At 46.6% G+C, this 15,768-nt stretch overlaps 1 protein-coding gene across 1 annotated transcript in view; it reads left to right on the top strand.

Moving 5' to 3' along the window:
• LOC117519363 (zinc finger protein 260-like) overlaps nucleotides 1–15,768 on the top strand; it is a 44,355-nt gene that overhangs the window by 15,557 nt on the left and 13,030 nt on the right. The window lies entirely within an intron of this gene.

Raw genomic sequence — 15,768 nt, forward strand, 5'->3', positions numbered from 1 at the left:
TAAGTATTTGAACACCCTACGGTTTTGCAAGTTCTCCCACTTAGAAATCATGGAGGGGTCTGAAATTTTCATCTTAGGTGCATGTCCACTGTGAGAGACATAATCTAATAAAAATAAAAATCCAGAAGTCACAATGTATGATTTTTTTTAAATAATTTATTTGTATGTTAGGTGCATAAATTTGGGCACCACAACAGAAAAAATAAATCAATATTTAGTAAATTTTGCAGAAATAACAACCTCTAAACACTTCCTATAGCTTCCAGTGAGGGTCTGGATTCTGGTTGAAGGTATTTTGGGCCATTCTTCTTTACAAAACATCTCAGATTTGTTGGTTTCTGAGCATGGACAGCCCGCTGAAAATCACACCACAGATTTTCAATAATATTCAGATCTCGGGACTGAGATGACCATTCCAGAACATTGTACTTGTTGCTCTGCATGAATGCATTAGTAGATTTTGAGCAGTGTTTAGGGTCATTGTCATGTTGAAAGATCCAGCCCCGGCACAACTTCAACTTTGTCACTGATTCATGAACATTGTCAAGAATCTACTGATATTGACTGGAATCCATGTGACCCTCAACTTTAACAAAATTTTCAGGACCTGCACTGGCCACACACACACACAGCATGATGGAACCACCTCCAAATTTTACTGTTGGTAGCAAGTGTTTTTCTTGGAATTGCTGTTCTTTTTCAGCCATGCCTACCACCCCTTTTTATGTGCAAATAACTAAATTTTAGTTTCATCAGTCCACAGCACCTTATTCTAAAATGAAGCTGTCTTGTTCAAATGTGCTTTGGCACACCTCAAGCGACTGTTTGTTGTGTGTATGCAGAAAAGGCTTCCTCTGCATTAAAGCATTATACAACATCTCTTTGTGCAAAGTGAGCTGTATAGTTTCACGATGCACAGAGACACTATCTGCAGTAAGATCATGTTTTAGGTCTTTGGAGCAGGTCCTTCACTTCAGGTTATCTGAGATTTTTCTTGGCCTGCCACTTCGGGCCTTAACTAGTAGTGTGCCTGTGGTCTTCCATTTCCTCACTATGTTCCTCATAGTGGAAACTGACAGCTGAAATCTCTGAGATAGCTTTTTGTATGCTTCCCCTAAACCATGATGTTGAACAATCTTTGTTTTCAGGTCATTTGAGAGTTGTTTAGAGGCTCCCATGTTGCCACTCATTAGAACAGATGCAAAGAGGAGAAGCATTTGCAAATGGCCACCTTAAATACCCTTTCTCATGATTGGATTCACCTATGTAAGGAGGCCAAGGGTCAATGAGCTTACCAAACGAATTTTGTGTTAGAATAATTAGTGCAAAATGTATTCAAATCAATAAAATGACAAGGGTGCCCAAATTTATGTACCTTCCTAATTTTGTTTAAATAATTATTGCACACTTTCTGTAAATACGAGAAACTTCTCAAATATCAGTGTTTGTCTGCTATGTAATACATTTAACTGAAATTTCTGATCCAGACAACCAATGATTTATGAAGGAAAATCATGAAAATTATCAGGGTTGCCCAAACATTTGCATACTACTGTAAGTATTGAATACATCACCATTTGTCTCAGGAAATATATTTCTAAAGGTGTTATTGACATGAAATTTTTGTCAGATGTCAGTAACCCAAGTAATCTACAGATGCAAAGAAACTGTAATCACCTGAAATGACACAGGGAAGAATATTGAACATGCTTTCTGAGTTTTTTTTTTTTTTTTATATACAGTTGTGCTCAAAAGTTTTCATACCCTGGCAGAATTTTAGATATATTTTTTGGCCATTTTTCTGAGAATATGAATTATAACATAAAGACCATCAGGTTGGATGGGGAACATCAGTGTACAGCCATTTTCAGATCTGTCCAGAGATGTTAAGTCAGTTTCAGGTCTGGGCTCTGGCTGGGCCACTCAAGGACATTCACAGAGTTGTCCTGAAGCCACTCCGATATCTCGGCTGTATGCTTAGGGTCATTGTCCTGCTGAAAGATGAACCGTCACCCCAGTCTGAGGCCAGCAGTGCTCTGGAGCAGGTTTTCATCCAGGATGTCTCTGTACATTTCTGCTTTCATCTTTCTTTCAGTCTTGACTCATCTCCCAGTTGCTGCCGTTGACAAACATCCCCACAGCATGATGCTGCCAAAACCACGCTTCACTGTAGGGATGGTACCTGGTTGCCTTCAAATATAATGCCTGGCATTCATGCCAAAGAGTTCACTCTGTCTCATGAGACCAGAGAAGTTTGTTTCTCATGGTCTGAGAGTCCTTCAGGTGCCTTTTGGCAAACTCCAGGCTGACTGGCGTATGCCTTTTACTAAGGAGTGACTTCCATCTGGCCAATCTACATACAGGCCTGATTGATGGATTGATGCAGAGATGGTTGTCCTTCTGGAAGGTTCTCTCCACAGAGGAATGCTGAAACTCTTACAGAGTGACCATCAGGTTTTTGGTGACCTCCCTGATTAAAGCCCTTCTCCCCCAATCGCTCAGTTTAGATGGGTGGCCAGCTCTAGGAAGAGTCTTGGTGGATCTGAACCTCTTCCATTTATGGATGATGGAGGAGCCCAATGGGACCTTCAAAGTAGCAGAAATGTTCCTATACCCTTCTCCAGATTTGTGCCTTTTGACAATCCTGTCTCTGAGGTCTACAGACAATTCCTTTGCCTTCGTGCTTGGTTTGTGCTCTGACATGCACTGTCGACTGTGGGCTCTTATATGTAGACAGGTGTGTGTCTTTCCAAATCATGTCCAATCAACTGAATTTACCCCAATTAAGCTATAGAAACATCTCAAGGATAATCAGTGGAACAGGATGCACCTGAGCTCAGTTTCAAGCTTAATGGCAAAGGCTGTAAATACTTATGTACATGTGATTTCTTAGTTTTTATTTTTAACAAATTTGCAAAAATCTCAAAAACTTTTTTTCACATTGTCATTATGGGGTATCGTGTGTAGAAATTTGAGGAAAAAAATTAAATAAATTTCATCCATTTTGGAATAAGGCTGTCACATAAAATGTGGAAAAAGTGAAGTGCTGTGTATACTTTCTGGATGCACCGTATATATCTACCTGCATCCATAATTCAGCCACTTTTCATACAGAAGGCTGTAGCAGTGTACAATACCTTTTTGAAAATTAGATTTAGAGTGCAGCACAAATTTCTGCTTTTCAAAAAAGGACAAAAATCATAGTTTTTGACCATGGTACAACTACAATTTTTTTAACATTCTTTACATTACATTTTGCATACAACAACACCACCACAAAACAACAACCACTAAAAACAAAAAGTGTCCCAGCAAACATCAAAGATCTGCTTCACAAAATGAACTTCAACAAAAGAAAGCTCCCTACAGGGTTCTGACACGTCACATGACTTCCACAAAAGCAAAACAAAAAGCAAAACACGGTACCTGACCTCTCATGTCCAAACAATACTCTTTATTTGTCCAACTATCGAAAGTGGGAAATGGCGGGCGCAACACAGTCAAAAGGTATCCATTTTTACATGATGCTTTGCGGTTATTTTCTCTATTACAAACACATCTTTCAGACTTTCAGGGCATAATAGGGCAGTGCAATCTCGTTTGAGCCCCTGCGTGATATTGCAGGATTTGACCACTTGCGAGGACAGCCTGGTGTTGCACAACACAAACACAGCATCACTTCTCATGGAAAAAGTAGTGTACTGTTTTGTTTTTGGCTAGAATCACCGAAGTAGTCATGAAAAGTGCAGGTTTTTTTCAGTTCCCAATGGAGAAGGGAAGACTTGGCAAATGGGAGAGATCAAGTCACTAAGTGTTAGTGACACTAGCCTACACACCTAGCCAGAGTGGCTGCGGTCTCTCGCTTGCACAGCCGCTTCGGCCCAGGTGGTAAGCAAACCTTTTCCGCTCCTGAGACAGCATGTTTATCACTGGGTTATATCACCTTTCCTTCTAACAACACTCAATAAGCGTTTGGGAACTGAGGACACTAATTGTTGAAGCTTTGCAGGTGGAATTCTTTCCCATTCTTGCTTGATGTACGACTTCGGTTGTTCAACAGTCCGGGGTCTCTGTTGTCGTATTTTGCGCTTCATAATGCGGCACACATTTTCAGTGGGCAACAGGTCTGGACTGCAGGCAGCCCAGTCTAGTACCTGCACTCTTTTACTACGAAGCCACGCTGTTGTAACACGTGCAGAATGTGGTTTGGCTTTGTCTTGCTGAAATAAGCAAGACGTCCCTGAAAAAGACGTTGCTTGGATGCAGCATGTGTTGCTCCAAAACCTGGATGTACCTTTCAGCATTGATGGTGCCATCACAGATGTGTAAGTTGCCCATGGCATGGGCACAACACACCCCCATACCATCACAGATGCTGGCTTTTGAACTTTGTGAATCTGGATGGTCTTTTTCAAACTCTTGTCTGGAGGACATGGCATCCATGATTTCCAAAAACAATTTGAAATGTGGACTCATCAGACCACTGTACACTTTTCCACTTTGTGTCTGTCCATTTCAAATGAGCTCGGGTCCAGAGAAGGTGGCAGCATTTCTGGATGTTGTTGATGTATGGCTTTCACTTTGCATGGTAGAGTTTTAACTTGCACTTGTAGATGTAGTGATGAACTGTGTTACCAGAAAATGGTTTTCTGAAGTGTTCCTGAACCCACGTGGTAAGATCCTTTACACAATGATGTCTGTTTTTAATGCAGTGCCGCCTGAGGGATCGAAAGTCATGGGCATATAATGTTGGTTTTCAGCCTGGCTGCTTACATGTAGAAAGTTCTCCAGATTCTCTGAATCTTCTGATTATATTATGGACTGTAGATGATGGAATCCCTAAATTCCTTGCAATTGAGAAACATTGTTCTTAAACTGTTGGACTATTTTTTAAGTGGTGATCCTCGCCCCATCTTTGCTTGTGAACGGCTGAGCCTTTTGGGGATGCTCCTTTTTATACCCAATCATGACACTCACCTGTTTCCAATTAACCTGTTTACCTGTGGAATGTTCTAAACAGGTGTTCTTTGAGCATTCATCAACTTTCCCAGTCTTTTGTCGCCCCTGTCCCAGCTTTATTGAAATGTGTTGCAGGTGTTGTGAAGGTGTAGGTACACGGACCCACAACAGGGGGCGTTAAATGAACGGGCAATGGATAAGCCAAACAGTAACAATTTAATGTTGTGAAGTGCACAACGGAATACAGACAAATACAGTTTTGGTACCACAGATAATTATATGTAGAGTGACGTGTGGGCAGGCTTGAGGATAGGAGACGTCTGTCCAGAACCGAGCCGGATCCCACACGGCCTTCACCGCCAACGGATCTGAAGAACACCGGAGCCGCTAAGTCCTGGATCCCCAGGTGGCCACCGTCTCCAGCTGTCAGACCTGGTTCTGCTGGCAGAGAACAGAAACAGTATTGATGAGTGTGAGTTCGCACACTCAGTAATCTCACAGACTGTGTTCGTTAGGGAGGGAGCACCTCCACCTCCAATCACACACTCGTGCAGCTCCTGTCTAACCACTTATCTGGTTGGGGTGTGAAGCGAAGCCGTCGCTGATCACACCAAACGCCAATCCCACAGATAAGGCAACACCACAGGAAAACGGCTGCAAAAGAGTTCAGACTATTATTCAGTTTTCAGTACAGCAGAGAATTACCTCTTCTGGTGGCTGATTTCTCGGCGAGGAGGTGGAGTTGCAGTCCGGCCTTTATGGTGATGGTGATAAGTTGGATGAGTGACAGCTGGTGCTGATGATGTGTGACAGCTGTCACTCCCAGTGGCTCCGACACCCTCTCGTGCTTGAAGCCCGCACTTCAAGCAGGGCGCCATCTGGTGGTGGTGGGCCAGCAGTACCTCCTCTTCACCGGCCCACATAACAGGACCCCCCCTCCCTCAACGGGCGCCTCCTGGCGCCCGACCAGGCTTGTCCGGGTGCCGGGCGTAGAAGTCGGCCAGGAGGGCCGGGTCCAGGATGAAGCTCCTCTTCACCCAGGAGCGTTGTTCGGGTCCGTATCCATCCCAGTCCACCAAATACTGGAACCCCCGGCCCTTCCGACGGACGTCCAGGAGCCGGCGCACAGTCCAAGCCGGCTCCCCGTCAATGATCCGGGCAGGCGGCGGCGCCAGTCCAGGGGCACAGAGGGGAGAGGTGTGGCAGGGTTTGAGTCGTGACACATCAAAGACCGGATGTATCCGCAGTGAAGCTGGCAGCTTTAGCTTCACTGCGGCTGGACTGAGGACTTTTAGGATGGTGAAGGGTCCTATGAATCTGTCCTTAAGTTTTTGGGATTCCACCTGCAGGGGGATGTCCTTTGTAGATAGCCAGACCGCCTGCCCGGGCTGATACGTAGGGGCCGGGGTCTGCATGGGCCTTAGCCCTCGTCCGGGCTTTGAGCAGGGCAGAGCGGGCGGTACGCCACACCTGACGGCACCTCCTCAGATGGGCTTGGACCGAGGGCACCCGGACCTCTCCCTCCACTAGCGGAAATAATGGGGGCTGGTACCCCAAACATACCTCGACTGGGGAGAGGCCGGTGGCAGATGACACTTGGCTATTATGAGCATACTCGATCCAGGCCAGACGGTCACTCCAGGCCGTCGGGTGCGCGGAGGTCACGCAGCGGAGGGCCTGCTCTAATTCCTGATTCGTCCGCTCTGCCTGCCCGTTCGTCTGGGGGTGGTACCCGGACGAGAGGCTTACGGTGGCCCCCAGTTCCCTGCAGAAACTCCTCCAGACCTGGGAGGAGAACTGAGGACCACGATCTGAGACAATGTCTGATGGAATTCCATGCAGACGCACGACATGGTGGACCAGGAGGTCTGCAGTCTCCTGGGCCGTCGGGAGATTCGGGAGGGCCACGAAGTGGGCCGCCTTGGAGAACCGGTCCACTATCGTGAGGATGGTAGTCTTGCCCTGGGACGGCGGGAGGCCCGTGACGAAATCCAGGCCGATGTGAGACCAGGGGCGATGAGGCACTGGCAGAGGCTGGAGGAGGCCTTGGGTCTTTTGGTGGTCCGCTTTGCCCCTGGCGCAGGTGGTGCAGGCCTGGACATACTCCCGGACGTCTGCTTCCAGGGTCGCCCACCAGAAGAGCTGCCGGACAACTGCCACGGTTCTTCGCACACCTGGGTGGCAGGAGAGCTTGGAACCGTGACAGAAGTCCAGGACTGCAGCCCTGGCCTCTGGTGGGACGTACATTTTGCTCTTCGGTCCAGTCCCCGGGTCCGGGTTCTGTGTCAGGGCCTCCCGGACGGTCTTCTCCACGTCCCAGGTGAGGGTGGCCATGACAGTGGACTCGGGGATGATGGTTTCAGTGGGGTCTGACAGCTCGGTCCTGACTTCCTCCTCGTGCACCCGGGACAGAGCGTCAGACCGTTGGTTCTTTGTCCCGGGGCGGTATGTGATCCGAAAGTCAAAACGCACAAAGAACAGTGACCAGCGGGCTTGCCTGGGGTTCAGACGCTTGGCGGTCTGGATGTACTCCAGGTTCCGATGGTCTGTGAAAACCGTGAATGGTACCGAAGCTCCCTCCAACAGGTGTCTCCACTCCTCCAGAGCCTCCTTCACTGCAAGAAGTTCCCGATTGCTGACGTCATAATTCCTTTCAGCCGGGGTCAACCTGCGGGAAAAATAGGCACATGGATGGAGAACCTTGTCGGACTCCCCGCTCTGGGATAGCACGGTTCCTATCCCTGAGTCAGAGGTATCCACTTCGACTATAAACTGGCGATTTGGATCGGGCTGCACCAGAACTGGTGCAGTCAAGAACCGGCGTTTCAACTCCCTAAACGCGGCTTTGCACCGATCCGACCAGGTGAAGGGGACTTTAGTGGAGGTCAGGGCTGTCAGGGGGCTAACCACCTGACTATAGCCCTTGATGAACCTCCGGTAAAAATTAGCAAAACTGAGGAACTGTTGTAGTTTCTTACGGTTTGTTGGTTGGGGCCAATCTCTCACCGCCGCTACCTTGGCCGGATCGGGTGCGACGGAGTTCGAGGAGATGATGAACCCCAGGAAGGACAAAGAAGTACAGTGGAACTCACACTTCTCACCCTTCACAAACAGCCGGTTCTCCAACAACCGCTGCAGGACCTGACTTACATGCGTAACATGAGTCTCAGGATCCGGGGAAAAGATGAGTATATCGTCTAGATATACGAAGACAAACCGATGCAGTAAGTCCCGCAAGACATCATTTACCAAAGCTTGGAACGTTGCGGGGGCGTTAGTGAGGCCGAACGGCATGACCAGGTACTCAAAGTGACCTAACGGGGTGTTAAATGCCGTCTTCCATTCGTCTCCCTTCCAGATCCGAACCAGGTGGTACGCATTACTAAGATCCAGTTTTGTGAAAATTTGGGCTCCATGCAGGGGCGTGAACACTGAATCTAACAGGGGCAGAGGGTATCGGTTGCGAACCGTGATCTCGTTCAGCCCCCTGTAATTAATGCATGGACGGAGTCTGCCGTTTTTCTTGCCCACAAAAAAGAAACCAGCACCCATCGGGGAGGTGGAGTTCCGGATCAGACCGGCAGCTAACGAGTCCCGGATGTAGGTCTCCATTGATTCGCGGTCAGGACGTGAGAGGTTGTACAGCCTACTGGACGGGTACTCAACGCCCAGGATCAAATCAATGGCACAATCGTTCGGACGGTGCAGGGGAAGGGTGAGCGCCAGATCTTTGCTGAAAACGTCAGCAAGATCGTGGTACTCACGTGGCACCGCTGTCAGATTGGGGGGGACTTTAACTTCCTCACTAGCTGTCACACCAGGCGGAACCGAGGATCCGAGGCATTCCCGGTGGCAGGTTTCGCTCCACTGAGCCACAACCCCAGACGGCCAATCAATCCGGGGATTGTGCTTTATCATCCAAGTATAACCCAAAATCACACGGGAGGTAGAAGGTGTTACATAAAACACAATCTCCTCCCTGTGATTACCAGACACCACCAATGTCACTGGTTGTGTCTGGTGTGTGATTAATGGAAGAAGGGTGCCATCTAGTGCCTGTACCTTCAAAGGTGAAGGTAGAGCCACTAGAGGGAGCCCGACTTCCCTTGCCCATTTGCTGTCCAGCAGATTCCCTTCCGACCCCATGTCTACCAGTGCTGGGGCGTGAAGGGTCAGATCCCCACTCAGAATCGTAAGTGGGATGCGTGCGGATTTGCGGGGTTTCCCTGCGTGCGTGTTATGGCCCACCCTTAGCCCAGCTTCTAAGGGCGGGCGTTGTCGTTTAACCACTTGGGGCAGTCCCTCTGTAAATGCTCACTCGAGCCACAGAAAAAACACTCCCCGCGGACCAGCCTCCGTTGTCTGAGCTTCGTATTGACTTTAGCCCTGCTCGTGTCCATAGCTTCGTCAGCAGGGGGAGCTGTAGCCACACGAGAGTCACGGGCTGTGGAGCGTGGGGAAGGCGGCACCCTTTTGGACCCGGAAGGAAGAGGGACGGCTCGTGCCCGGCCACGCCCCCCGCCCTGCTCCCGACGGTGTTCCTCTAATCGGTTATCTAATCGTATAACCAGATCAACAAGCGAAATCCCGCGGTTCGTCCTTAGCCAGTAGATGCTCCTTCAGGACTGGAGACAGTCCGTTTACGAAGGCGGCGCGGAGTGCAACGTTGTTCCAGCCGGACCTCGCTGCCGCGATGCGGAAGTCGACTGCGTACTCCGCTGCACTCCGACGCCCCTGTCTGATTGACAGCAGCAAGTTTGATGTAGATTCGCCTCTATGGGGGTGATCAAAAACCTGCTTGAACTCCCTCACAAACCCAGTATACGTCGTTAGGAGCCGTGAATACTGCTCCCAGAGCGCCGTAGCCCAGGCGCGTGCCTCTCCTCGAAGCAAATTTATAACGTAAGCCACCCTGCTGGCATCTGACGCGTACATGACGGGATACTGTGAAAAGACGAGCGAGCACTGCATTAAGAAGTCTGCGCACGTCTCGACACAGCCTCCGTACGGCTCCGGAGGGCTTATGTATGCTTCAGGGGATGGTGGGGGGTTCGTTGAACGACCAGAGAAATGTCTGTCTCAGGCCCCCAGTCAGCAGGAGGAGGTGCTGCATCAGCACCCTGAGCCTGCGCTTCCACCTGGGTGGTGAGAGCCTCCATCCTCCGATTGAGAATCACATTCTGCTCGGTGACTAAGTCCAACCGAGCAGTGAAAGCGATTAAGATTTGCTGCAACTCACCTAACACGCCTCCTGCTGACGCCTGTGCACCTCGCTCTTCCATTGGCTGTTCAAGCGATGGTTGACGCCCCTCGGGATCCATGACGCTGGCCGAGAAATCCTGTTGTGAAGGTGTAGGAACACGGACCCACAACAGGGGGCGTTAAATGAACGGGCAATGGATAAGCCAAACAGTAACAATTTAATGTTGTGAAGTGCACAACGGAATACAGACAAATACAGTTTTGGTACCACAGATAATTATATGTAGAGTGACGTGTGGGCAGGCTTGAGGATAGGAGACGTCCGTCCAGAACCGAGCCGGATCCCACACGGCCTTCACTGCCAACGGATCTGAAGAACACCGGAGCCGCCAAGTCCTGGATCCCCAGGTGGCCACCGTCTCCAGCTGTCAGACCTGGTACTGCTGGCAGAGAACAGAAACAGTATTGATGAGTGTGAGTTCGCACACTCAGTAATCCCACAGACTGTGTTCGTTAGGGAGGGAGTCTAACATCTTTCTATGTAAATATCTCATGGTACAACGTGGAGACCCGTGGCCTATAGACAACTGCGGTCTCTATGTAAAATTTCTTTTTTCTTCTTAAAACTGGTAGGTGTGGCTTATATTCAGGTATGCTCTATAGTCCGGAAATTACGGTAATCATTTCAGCCCTAGTGCCCTTCACTTTGTGTGTCAACAAATCATTCATTGTTAGTCTGTGCTGACTGAGAGATTTCAAAGTATTCTCATCATTTGTCTTTTTATGTCCTTTTTCTAATTTCTGTTTGAGTTTTTGTAATTGTACTTGTTTCTTATCATGATCTCTTTTCATTTGGGATGACAAAGAAATTAATTTGCCCCTCTTAACAACTTTTGCAGCTTCCCATAAGGTGGATACTGAAACATCACCATTGTCAATATGTTCCATATGTTCATTCCAATTATTTTTAATTCTTTTAATTATTTATGGGTAATTCAGAAAAGAAACATTCATTCCTCATTGTTTAGGTTATCATTCTCTCATAACTATTGGAGCATGGTCTGATATTGTTAGAGGTTTTATATGACAGTCTGTGACTTTATATACGCATCTCTCTTTAACACAAAAATAGAGATCTATTATGGCGTAACATTTGTAAAGAAGTTATGGTCACGGTCTTTGGGGTGTCACATACACTGAACAAAAATATAAATGCAACACTTTGGTTTTTGCTCCCATTTTTCATGAGCTGAACTCAAGGATCTAAAACATCTAATATATAAAGCTGAGCACGTGTATTTGTGCTTGTATGTTCTCTCTGCACAGCCGCAGTAATTAAGCAATCGACACCAAACTTGTTATGGTGACTGGGAGGACCAAGGGGGAGGTGACTGCGGCCCTTAGGTTCAAAGCGTACGTGCGCGAACACACACACACACACACACACACGTTCAGCCTTATATATTAGATCACAACCTGCTATGCACCGCTATGCACAGCCACAGTAATTAAGCAATCAACACCAAACTTGTATGCTGACTGGGGGCACCAAGAGGGAGGTCACTGGGGCCCTTAGGTTGAAAGCATACGTGCGTGAACACACACACACACACGGTCAGCCTTATATATTTGATCACGACCTCCTCACTGGGCCCTTATTTTTGCAGTTCATGTGGTACTCGGGTCAAGTAGCAAGTATCACACTTTACTTACTACGTAGTAGCAGCTGGCTTGGGTGCACTTTAATTACAATCTGAATGGGCTAGCGTGTGCCACGTATGAGTTAAGGTGGGCGTTTTTTCAATTAAAATGGTCCTGCTGTGTACGCCATGCCAGGACATTGCAGTGACATGACATGCTGTCACCTTTCATCATCATTCATTTGAGTCCCATGAATGTCACAGATTTCTCTATGAAAATTAGTAATGACAACATACACACAATGCAATGCAACATACTACACCTCTGCCATAAGCCATCTCCAAAGACTTTTCCAAGAATTTGGCAATACATCGAACCGGCCTCACAACAACATTTCTGAAATGTTCAAACTATGCTGAATATGCACAGCTTTTGGATTTGAAATCAAGTTTAAAAGCAAATGACACGTGCTATCAAACAGGTTGCAACAATGAGACCTGCAGAACTTTCCACACATGGACACAGAACTTAAGCAGCAGGACACAGACTGGGCGGAGCCTGAGAGTGCACGTTATGATAATCACGTGCACAGCATCTTGTCAGAATTTGACAGGCACTTTACTGACTTTGCAGCCAAAGAGCCTGTTGTCAGTTTTCTCTGTTTTCCATTTGGGGAAAATACAGATGACTGGATATCATCCAAAGTGGCATCACTCTTCATCCTGGATCCTCACACTGAAAAATGACATTAAGCTTAAATCCGGAGCAACACCTGACATGAATGTCCAAATTTGGAATCTAATGCAGAAAGAGAGTGGACGAGTGCCTGCTTACGGCTGCACTCAGCTCCTACTGTCTGGACTACCTTTTTGGACCTTGCTTGCCTCTACTGGTGGTTGGCTCTCACTGCGGTATTGTATCACTTCCTGTTCCGGAGCACAGCGGTGTTTTTCTGTATCTGTTAGCTGTTTAATCTGCGCAGTTAGATTGATCTAGTTATCTAGATTACGATTTGTTTCCCAGTGTAATCTTTACATGCCTTAACTAAAGCACTCCTTCTGCTGAATCACCTCTAAATTATTTACACATTATTCAATTTGCGTGTTTTTAGGAATCCGCTAGCTTAGCGTAGCTACTAGCTCTTACCGATTTAGCATGGCGGCTTCTCCTGTCTCTCCCGCACTTTTCTGCTCTGGATGTGAAATGTTTAGTTATTCCTCGGCCTCCTTTAGCAGTAATGGTACTTGTAATAAGTGTAGCTTATTCGTAGCTTTGGAGGCCAGGCTGGGCGAATTGGAGACTCGGCTCCGCACCGTGGAAAATTCTACAGCTAGCCAGGCCCCTGTAGTCGGTGCGGACCAAGGTAGCTTAGCTGCCGTTAGTTCCCCCCTGGCAGATCCCGAGCAGCCGGGAAAGCAGGCTGACTGGGTGACTGTGAGGAGGAAGCGTAGCCCTAAACAGAAGCCCCGTGTACACCGCCAACCCGTTCACATCTCTAACCGTTTTTCCCCACTCGACGACACACCCGCCGAGGATCAAACTCTGGTTATTGGCGACTCTGTTTTGCGAAATGTGAAGTTAGCGACACCAGCAACCATAGTCAATTGTCTTCCGGGGGCCAGAGCAGGCGACATTGAAGGAAATTTGAAACTGCTGGCTAAGGCTAAGCGTAAATTTGGTAAGATTGTAATTCACGTCGGCAGTAATGACACCCGGTTACGCCAATCGGAGGTCACTAAAATTAACAATAAATCGGTGTGTAACTTTGCAAAAACAATGTCGGACTCTGTAGTTTTCTCTGGGCCCCTCCCCAATCGGACCGGGAGTGACATGTTTAGCCGCATGTTCTCCTTGAATTGCTGGCTGTCTGAGTGGTGTCCAAAAAATGAGGTGGGCTTCATAGATAATTGGCAAAGCTTCTGGGGAAAACCTGGTCTTGTTAGGAGAGACGGCATCCATCCCACTTTGGATGGAGCAGCTCTCATTTCTAGAAATCTGGCCAATTTTCTTAAATCCTCCAAACCGTGACTATCCAGGGTTGGGACCAGGAAGCAGAGTTGTAGTCTTACACACCTCTCTGCAGCTTCTCTCCCCCTGCCATCCCCTCATTACCCCATCCCCGTAGAGACGGTGCCTGCTCCCAGACTACCAATAACCAGCAAAAATCTATTTAAGCATAAAAATTCAAAAAGAAAAAATAATATAGCACCTTCAACTCCACCACAGACTAAAACAGTTAAATGTGGTCTATTAAACATTAGGTCTCTCTCTTCTAAGTCCCTGTTGGTAAATGATATAATAATTGATCAACATATTGATTTATTCTGCCTAACAGAAACCTGGTTACAGCAGGATGAATATGTTAGTTTAAATGAGTCAACACCCCCGAGTCACACTAACTGTCAGAATGCTCGTAGCACGGGCCGGGGCGGAGGATTAGCAGCAATCTTCCATTCCAGCTTATTAATTAATCAAAAACCCAGACAGAGCTTTAATTCATTTGAAAGCTTGTCTCTTAGTCTTGTCCATCCAAATTGGAAGTCCCAAAAACCAGTTTTATTTGTTATTATCTATCGTCCACCTGGTCGTTACTTTGAGTTTCTCTGTGAATTTTCAGACCTTGCTTAGCTCAGATAAGATAATTATAGTGGGCGATTTTAACATCCACACAGATGCTGAGAATGACAGCCTCAACACTGCATTTAATCTATTATTAGACTCTATTGGCTTTGCTCAAAAAGTAAATGAGTCCACCCACCACTTTAATCATATCTTAGATCTTGTTCTGACTTATGGTATGGAAATAGAAGACTTAACAGTATTCCCTGAAAACTCCCTTCTGTCTGATAATTTCTTAATAACATTTACATTTACTCTGATGGACTACCCAGCAGTGGGGAATAAGTTTCATTACACTAGAAGTCTTTCAGAAAGCGCTGTAACTAGGTTTAAGGATATGATTCCTTCTTTATGTTCTCTAATGCCATATACCAACACAGTGCAGAGTAGCTACCTAAACTCTGTAAGTGAGATAGAGTATCTCCTCAATAGTTTTACATCCTCATTGAAGACAACTTTGGATGCTGTAGCTCCTCTGAAAAAGAGAGCTTTAAATCAGAAGTGTCTGACTCCGTGGTATAACTCACAAACTCGTAGCTTAAAGCAGATAACCCGTAAATTGGAGAGGAAATGGCATCTCACTAATTTAGAAGATCTTCACTTAGCCTGGAAAAAGAGTCTGTTGCTCTATAAAAAAGCCCTCCGTAAAGCTAGGACATCTTTCTACTCATCACTAATTGAAGAAAATAAGAACAACCCCAGGTTTCTTTTCAGCACTGTAGCCAGACTGACAAAGAGTCAGAGCTCTATTGAGCTGAGTATTCCATTAACTTTAACTAGTAATGACTTCATGACTTTCTTTGCTAACAAAATTTTAACTATTAGAGAAAAAATTACTCATAACCATCCCAAAGTCGTATCGTTATCTTTGGCTGCTTTCAGTGATGCCGGTATTTGGTTAGACTCTTTCTCTCCGATTGTTCTGTCTGAGTTATTTTCATTAGTTACTTCATCCAAACCATCAACATGTTTATTAGACCCCATTCCTACCAGGCTGCTCAAGGAAGCCCTACCATTATTTAATGCTTCGATCTTAAATATGATCAATCTATCTTTGTTAGTTGGCTATGTACCACAGGCTTTTAAGGTGGCAGTAATTAAACCATTACTTAAAAAGCCATCACTTGACCCAGCTATCTTAGCTAATTATAGGCCAATCTCCAACCTTCCTTTTCTCTCAAAAATTCTTGAAAGGGTAGTTGTAAAACAGCTAACTGATCATCTGCAGAGGAATGGTCTATTTGAAGAGTTTCAGTCAGGTTTTAGAATTCATCATAGTACAGAAACAGCATTAGTGAAGGTTACAAATGATCTTCTTATGGCCTCGGACAGTGGACTCATCTCTGT

This window comes from Thalassophryne amazonica, chromosome 10 (assembly GCF_902500255.1).
Source record: "Thalassophryne amazonica chromosome 10, fThaAma1.1, whole genome shotgun sequence".
In the NCBI taxonomy this organism is placed as follows: domain Eukaryota; kingdom Metazoa; phylum Chordata; class Actinopteri; order Batrachoidiformes; family Batrachoididae; genus Thalassophryne; species Thalassophryne amazonica.